At 36.5% G+C, this 9,300-nt stretch overlaps 1 pseudogene; it reads right to left on the bottom strand.

Moving 5' to 3' along the window:
* Window positions 1-3: 3 nt before the first annotated feature.
* On the bottom strand, window positions 4-7,790 carry LOC133295251 (uncharacterized; annotated as a pseudogene).
* Window positions 7,791-9,300: the final 1,510 nt, after the last annotated feature.

Here is a 9,300-nt window from a genome sequence, read left to right as displayed (position 1 = left end):
TCGAAGCAGAACAAATCTTTTGTCCGTTCCGCATGAGCAGAACAAATTTGTGTGCTTAAGACAAGAATATCTGTCAGGAGAGCAATCACAACCTACAGCAGATAGGTGCAAGTCATAGAAACAAAAGAAGCATTCTCTCTCCTTGTCCAAATCAAACCCACTGTCCATATTCAGCAACTTAAAATGAGTTGGAAGACAGTTTAGCCTCTCTTCTTCCATCTTTACTCTTGTCTGTAAAAAATAAGGGTAACAAGAATTAGATATCTGCACGGTGACTAAAACTAATTAACAAACAAATTAGTTCCAAAACTTTATGGAGCTTTCAAAATTTGCAGATGTGGGTATAATATGATCAAAGAGGAGAGAATGAGAGAATCATTACCTTAACTGCCTTGGTAAGAACTCCATCTTTCCCACACACACTTCTCCAATTCAAATTTTTTGGAGTTTCCTTTCCAAAAAGAGCTAGCTGTGCAAGGGCTCGTACAGCTTCCTTTGCTGATCCAAATAACAGCTTGTCGTGTGACAATGATGTCTTACGGCATTGCAAACTGTAAAGCTCAACAGCATTCTGGCCATGCATTAACCAATCAACAGGAGCCACATTCACTGCCTCTGCACAATTGAAAGCCACAATTGAAGCCAGAGTGGTATGCCCTTGGAAAGGTAATAACAAATTCCCCAGAATGCTGAACAGTACGATACACAGGAACTCCCTCAGATTTATGAATTGAAGGAGATAACTGAGTAACCTGCTCAAAGAAGAAAATCATAACCATTAAAATCAGAATAAAATTCGCAAACTTAGAAGCTATGTACTGTACATAGAATGCTAAAATATCTAACACTTCTATAAGAACTGAACACATGCACTGGGGACTTCTGGATATAAACTAGGGTTATCATTATTAGTAGAAATACAAATATCAAAATTCAGCCAAAGGAGGGAAAGGTTATAGACACATTGATATGAGTGAACATCACTGCAGCAATAACAGAGCTGAAAGTTTATGTTCATACAGCATGCATCATAAGGGATATTTGTCATGAGGAACCATCAAGTCGTTAAGATGATGCCAACTCTCAGTCACCACTTTTTCCCAAACACACTAGCAGCATAGTTGGTCAGAATCTAAAGTGAGCTTCAGTTCTTAGGGATAATAACTGATAATTTCTCTCTCTTACTCATAATTTAATACCTAATTACTATAGCTTCCACTTTACATTCATACATATAAAGGGATCTTACACCAGACTGATTACACCTTCAACCGATCAAAAAGTTATCATGATTATAGTTTTCTTAACTTCCATAAGTGCGTTGAGCATTCGTAGCACTCTGCACCCATAGAATATATGTTTTGCATCAACAAAAATCTCATTGCATTCATGAATTCTCTATGTGGAAACAACAAAGTATCACTAAAGCAACCAATAACTCAAAATACTAGTCAAAAATTGAAAGCAATAAGGAAAGTACAAGTTGTAGCATTCTACCAGTTCATTGAGTAGATTTGGTTGTTCCTCAAATAAATCAGGCAAGTTCTTCCTCATTGAATCTTCAAAAACCGAAGCATGGCATCCAGGTACTCCATACCATACTTTTGGGTCACCCCAGTGCAGATAATTAAGCGAATAAAGGTGATGATCCTCAACATGCTGTTCCAATGACAGTGTGTTATCTTTCGAGAAAATGTTAGGATTTGAAATGAAAGAAATGCAAAATTCAAGACCACGACATATTGTCATGAATCAACTATCCCAAAAACTTAAGTTGCGAAGACACATGAATGGTTTTATATTACATTTCTAACATGTCTCCTCACACAAAAACCATTTCGGGTTGAAGCATGGATAATTGACCGGCCCACCTACCTTGTACTAAATTTCCTTTTTTAATAGAAGAATGGACGCAATAAGGATTGAATTCAAGACCACTTGGTTTTAAAGGATCTAATACTATATCATGAACCAATCATCCCCTCTATAATCTCGGTTACTTCTAGATATTTATTGTGTCATGTTCTTTCGTGACTGAAAGGTCATGGGTTCGAATCCAGGAAACAGCCTCTATACAATTATGCAAGGGTAAGGCTGCGTACAAGAATTTCCTCCACCCCGCACTCGCTAGTCGGGTTTAACGGGGAATGGTTTTTTTTTTTAAACAACGAATGTTAAAAGTTTCAACCCAACTTTCATGAAACTTAACTTAAACTCATATAACACTCTACAAAGAGATACACTTAAACTTTTCCTTTGCCATGGAGAAAAAGTAATTCTAACCACTTACCCAGCAAAATGATGAAAAGCACATGCCAACATACAGCCATGGCACTAGAACTCCTGAGATGTCGCTTCCTTCAAAACTAAGTACAGAACCTGGCAGTCGCGGGAAGTTATTTAGATTCCATCCAGACAGGGCATACTGATCTGAATCACTCTTAGTTAAGGATGATGTCTTTGGAAAACCACTTCCTAGTGCTCCAGTTTCCAAGTCAGCTCCATAATACACCTACAATATAACAGAATCATATGTATACTATTGCAAAATTATGTGACAGTAAAGACCAACATAGTTGTCAAAAAGAGATGATTAATACCTCAACCTCATCAGTTGGTTGCTCAATTATTCGCCAGTATTCACCTTCAATTTCCACCTCAGAGGGCTCCCCTCTCTTTTGGTGGTTACTGTCACTAAGTTTTCCATCTTCATTGGTATCTTTCAAACCAAAGTAGCATTCCTTAAAAAAATTATAGAGTTTATGAAGCAGGCGTTTCCCTTCCACCACATAATCGGCACTCAAGCCCGAAGCATCTATCTTAGGATATCGAAATTGAACCTGATTCAGAGCGTTGTTAAAAGAATCATAAAAAACTAAAGGCAAGGCAAGCTCCAGCTCCTGTACTCGCCCAGAAGCTTTTTTAAAATCCTCTTGGGCGGCATGCAAGTTACCAGATACGCCAGTCAACTCAACAGATAACGCATCCTTCTCCGACTGAAGGGCAGCTTTCTCGGCAGTCAACTGGCTATTCGCCGCCTGGAGCCCCTTTTTCTCGGTTGAAGACTCATGCAATAACTTTGATAAGTCATCCTTCTCCTGCGACAGGCGTTGCACTACGTCACTAGCCCCCTTCAGTTCTTGGTTGCTGTCAGATAAAGTTTTATTGGTTGCCTTCAGGTCACTAATTTCCTTACCCAACCGCCCGATCTCGGCCGTTAAGGACTCAATCTTGCGCCCTTTCTATACCAAGTCATCATGCTGGGTAGAACAACGGCTGTCAACAGCAAGAGTAGCCTCCCGGGTTCCCACAATCTGACCGATCATTACCTGTGCGCAGTCAATGATGTCTTGGCGATTAATTTGCTGTGGTACCAACACGTTTAAATCAGGATTAGGGAAACTAGAGTTCAGATCCCTCTCGGATAGCTTCAGGATCTGCACTAACGAAACAGCCGCAGGCGTTGAAGTTCCTTCGACAGTCGCCATGACAGGTACCCCCGCCCTGTCCGGAGTATCGACCACCACCATGTCATCACCGCCAGGGGCGTCCGAGAAACTCTCCATGGAAAATGAGAGACTACCACCACCTGATTGACCAGACTCAGTCGGCTCCACCCTAACCCTTTTAGCTCCTTTAGGCGAGCTTAAATCCTCGCTAGCAACCCTCTTCCTTCCAGAAGCCGTTGGTTTAGGAGGAATAACTTCAGGTGCAGAAGGGTTGACCGCCAAACTCTGGGCATTCTCCTGCACATCCTTAATAACCGGGCCGCCAGTCCTCCTAGCAAGCTCCTCGGCAGGAATGTCCGCTGCAGACCGGACCTTCCTTTTAACAATGTTCACCACTTTCCTTTTTCCCTTGTCGACTCCCTTACTTGGGGTGACGGGAGCGACAACAGGAGCGACAACAAGTGATTTATGTAACATTTTTGCACTATTTCTTGTGCGCACAAATATTATAGTTTGCCCCAGATTCTCTTCTATTTCGAGTATGTATTCTTTTTTCACTTCAATCTTAGAGAGTTCATCAGGACAATGAACTTTATATTGCTTTACGGCATCTAAAGATAGTTCCTTCACAAAAAGTGTATTATAATCCTGCTTAACTGTCCTCGAAACAAAATTCTGGACAATGTCATTCAATGTAGCAGAAAACAGAAGAACCTAGACATACACAAGTCAATCAAAATCTTCTTATATAAGAAAAGAAACTAAAAAAACAACTACATCACATACAAGCACACACAACATTTGAATCACATACAAAGCAACCAATCTTGGTAAAATGTTCATTTAAGTACAGACGCAATGGTTATGGTGCACAAAAATAACAAGGAACAGTTATAATTCCATTCTACATAGATTCAAATTAAATTATAGCAAACCATTAGCATCAATCAAATTAACATTCAATCTTCATATCTATGCAATATTATTTGATTGAGCATGATGTACTACGTAAAAAATTCCTCATACTTTTTTCTGTTCTTATAAGATGAATGAATCACTTTACTCTTTTAAATATACTTCACAAGTTGCACAAGGGCTCAGGGAGAGCATGACCTTCCATGAATTGGAAGGTGTTCTACCCGAACAGGTTGAAGGATGGGTGACGGTAATTTAAACAACATGTATACATGGATGTGTTGTCCCTATGGATTGATAAATTCTTGCATAGATTTGATCTACACAAGTCATATAAATAAAACCAAAACATAAACTAATACATTATCATTTTAAAAGTAGTAGATTGACACATATATCATGTAGTTATTTAATGTAAAATGACGATGTGTCAGTGTGTACTTAGCTTAGGCTATGCAACTTGTAGACTAAGTCTATGCCAGAATTTCTTGGATGGATGAAAATGTCATGCACACAAGCACACTACGCAAGAAAGAGTTCAACAAACCTGACAGTTAGAATTGAATTTTTCTATTCCTTTCATTATCCTCAGGGAATCATCTTTAAATCCATCCTGCAAAGTTTACAGTAATTAAGCAAGTTAGGGCACAACATATTTAGAAACCGAACTGCGAATACCTCTGCTTTAAAAAACAAAAGAAAATCACAATACTAATTCAGTAAACCATAACAATTCCCTGAACCTAAAACTAGGTCCTAGGATCTCTAGAATACTTACTAGAGAGTAATTACTAACTAGAAAAAGATATATATTATCAAGAGTTAAAAGTTAAAACAAGCGGTCTACTAGTGCACTCTTCCTCTTTATCCATCATTAAAGGAGGAGAGTCACAACTTACCATTTAATTGTAACTTATTCTATTAAAAAACAAGGGTGTTGCCAACTCCCCAAAAGATTGTAACAATAATAAGCTCAGGGAGAATGATAAGGCTATGTGCTTGCCTAGTCCAAGGACAATGAAACCTCAAATTCTAAATAAACAACATTTCATTATCACGATAGAATTACCTTAGCAAGCATTTGATCAGCCTCATCAAAAACAAGAATCTTCAACCTTGTCACCCCAAGTTTCTTATAATTCATCCACTTATTAATCGTGCCAGGGGTCCCAATAACCACTTGAGCCATAATCGGTGCCCGTTTCGCTATCGGCAAAGCATCCCTACTGTCTGCTGGTATAGCACATTCTGAGCTAATCCCCGTGTACTTTCCCATCTTTCGGAGAACTTCAGTATTCTGCCACACAACACAATAATCATCAAGCTACAACTAACACAGTCACAAATCACAATGTTCGATAACAGTGATTAACAAACGAATAAAAAAAAAGGAAAGTTCACCAATGCCGGTTTGTTTTAGAATCATCTATGGCCCAGTGTTTTTTATCACATATGTCCCATTGATTTGTAAAAAATAAAAAAATCACGAGGAAAAGTTCGATAACAGTGATTAACAAACGAATAAAAAAAAACAAACAGGAAAGTTCACCGAAGCTGTTTTGCTTTAGAATCACCTATGACATATGTTCCATGGTTTGTAAAAGTAAAAAATCACGGGAGCAGATAAAAAAACATATACTTTTGCAAACCACACGAGTGATAAAAAATAATCAAAGGCATAGGTGATTTTGCAGTAAATGGTTTGTTTTAGAATTACCTATGCCTTGAGATTTTTTTTTATCACATATACCCATGTGGTTTGTGAAAAAAAAATTACAGCTGCATGTGTGATAAAAAACATAACTTTTTGCAAATAGACAGTTTAATATTAAAATTACAAAAAAGTTTTCATAGCTATATTTCAATCTTCTTCTGTTTCTTCTAATGTTTTGAGAGATAGATATTAAAACAAGTTTAATATATCCTATACAAATAATGGTGGGTCCAAGTAATGTTGCTTATTTTTTTTAATTTTTTTTTTAAAAAATCTCTGAATAAGGAAAATGAAAGGATCAAAATTGATATTGATTTGGTATACGGAGAATTGATAAGGTTCTGTACTAGTTTAAAGCTATTGCTGGTTTCATTTGACTTTTTTGTCTCTCTCCAATTAAACTCAAATTGAAACCACTTATGCAATTGAACCCAATAACATTATTGTAAATCAATTTTGAAGTTCATGAGAATAAATGTAACTGAAGCTACAATGTTCATGCTTCATCACCACTCCAATTATTCTTCACCTTTGGACCTGTGGGTCCTTCCGCTCCCAGCACTTCCTTTGGTAAACTCTTTACAAAATTTTCAAAAGCAGATTTTAGCTTCCCAGGCAACAACTTCTCCACCTTCTTCAACTCATCATCTATACTGTAATCAGTTTTTGGACCCCATTCCCTGAAATAGTTCAACCAAGCTGGCTCTACAACTGCAGATCCTAAATACTCTGCACAAACCAATTCATATGTCCCCATATCCATGACTAAGTCACCCTTCGAATAATTACTCAGATGCACGGATTACTCAAAGGTGTTTAATATTTACTTAACGACGTTTAATGTAAATTTAATAGATATGTTTAATTGTTGGAATGAGATAGTATAGGTGGGTTAATTGCATCAATCTAAAGTTTAGGGTAGTTTTTTGAAACACCACCTAAATTCAAGGTGGTTTTAGGTAATTTAGCCTAAAAAAAACAACGGAAAAAAAAAAAAAAAAAAAAAAAAACTTCTAGGGCTCACGATCAGATATCCCTTTGGAGGGATATAGCTTTTCTTCCGGAAGTATGGGGCCACCAGCTATTGCATTCTTAGTTATGGGTTATTTAATCCATGATAGAATAAGATTATATGTCGATTTAAAAAAGCAATGTCTTAGAACCTTACCTGAATAGCCAACTCCCTGGTTGGGCAAATGCAGAAAGCTTGAGGAGCCTGCAACTTTGGATCAACTCGACTAAGCATACCAAGAAGGAAACACGTGGTTTTTCCGGAACCGTTATGCGCGTGTACGATCAAATCCCTATTCGGAGGATTCAAGATCATAGGCAAGGTTACGGCTTGGATCTTACTAGGTTTCTGGAACTTCATCTCCACGTAGAGTCCCTTCAAAAGCTCCGGTGAGAGATTCAATTCTTCGAAGGTGGTAGCTGACGTGTACGGAGTGTCGCCGGACGAAACCTGCACCGAAATTCAAAACCATAAACCGTCAATTTCTCGCCGAGAAAGAGAGAAAAGAGAAATCGGGAATGGGGATCGAACCAACCGCTTGGATGTTGGAGTCTTCAGGCTCGTCCAAGAACTTGGGAGAAGGCTTCTTGTTCTCGTCGCTCGTTAATCCGACGACGTTGAGCGACGAGGAAGCCGGCGCCGGCGCCGGCGGATGAGCATCGCTGGCGGAGGTGGTTTCGGCGGTGGATGGTTCTGCCATAGCAGTAGACGAGAGAGTGAAGAGTAAAAAAGGAATTCGCAGTTTCAGAGGGAAGGAGAGAGTAATGGATTGAGGTCTGTGAAGAGTAATTAAATAAAATAGACATATACTACTAATATATATAAAGAGAGAGGGTACTAATTTGGAAAGATTTTCTATGGATTGAAATTTTAAAGAATTTTGTAATTGCAAAAAAAATCTACTAATATTTAATTATGATTTTGAAGGATTGAAAAAAATCACTTAATATTTGATTAAGAATTTAAAAGATTATTTTAGAGTGTAGTCAAATCCGGTGGTATTCAACAAGTATTTTAAATAAAGAAAAAAAATCTTGTGATATCAAAATATATGACGATTTTAGTTAATTTTCTATTAATGTAAATTTTATTAGATTTTTTAGTGAGAAATACAGATATGATGTCTTTTTTACAATCTTATACTAACCTCTATGTTTCTTAAGATTTCTAATTGCAAAGTTTTTTTCTTCTTTTGGCGGGTCTACCCGCTCGAAACCGGGTTTCGCTAGGAGAGCTTCATCAAAGCTAAAAAAGTAAATTTTTAAACGATTTTCATCACAAAACAACATATTGTTGAACAATGGAATCTGTGTATTTCTTCTTTTGTAGAGAGGTAATTATATACACTAATTTTGGGCTTCAATCAAGCCACAAATCACTCTAAAAAATAATATTAAAATCAGAGAATTAATCTCTCCTATCAATCAATTCTATTTACAATTAATTCATATAATTGCTAACACAATCAAAATCAAATTAATTACTCGGAGAATTGATGTCTCCTATCAATCAATTCTATTTACAATTAATTTCTATAATTGCTAACACAATCAAAATCAAATTAATTACGGATTGTATACAGCTCACACGTACTTTTTATAATTTGAAATATTTTTATTCAAATTCTTTTTAACTTATATTTTATTATATTTTTCTCAATTAAAAAATATCTATTCAATAAACAGTAATTCAGAATTCTATGAATTCTAGACTTTTGTTAGGTACAAATGTCTAATATATCATTTGTCTTATAAGTAATGCACTACGTAAATATCTTGGGCAGGGCTATTTATACCATTTCACATTTATCTTTAAAGTTTTTTCATATAAATCATTATGTTAAAAAATATTTTAAAAAACACATCTTTGATATTTCTACTGCGCTCTTATTCAACAAGTTTTTCATTTTTAAAGAGCAACTAAACAGTTCTTCATCGAAAGAAAACCCTTCCCCTTTTTGTATACCATCATGTCATTCATTCATTCACACCCATACCTCTTTTGTATATACCAAATAATAAAACCCATGAAAATAATTGAAACCTCTATTTCTTTCTTTGTAATATTGAACAATAATGTGTACAGACAAAAAAAAAATTTCTATTTTTTCTCTCTCTAAATTTTCCTCCATATTAATTGTTTCTTTATGAGATTCTTGCACGGTAATAATCTGTTGGTAATAAATGCTCGGTTCCGCTGGAATTTGAAGT

Source organism: Gastrolobium bilobum, unplaced genomic scaffold, assembly GCF_033153095.1.
Source record: "Gastrolobium bilobum isolate Gb01-03AN ecotype WA unplaced genomic scaffold, APGP_CSIRO_Gbil_v1 utg23653, whole genome shotgun sequence".
Taxonomy (NCBI): Eukaryota; Viridiplantae; Streptophyta; class Magnoliopsida; order Fabales; family Fabaceae; genus Gastrolobium; species Gastrolobium bilobum.
The sequence above is the reverse complement of the archived record's forward strand: the minus strand, read 5'-3'. Positions and strand labels throughout refer to the sequence as shown.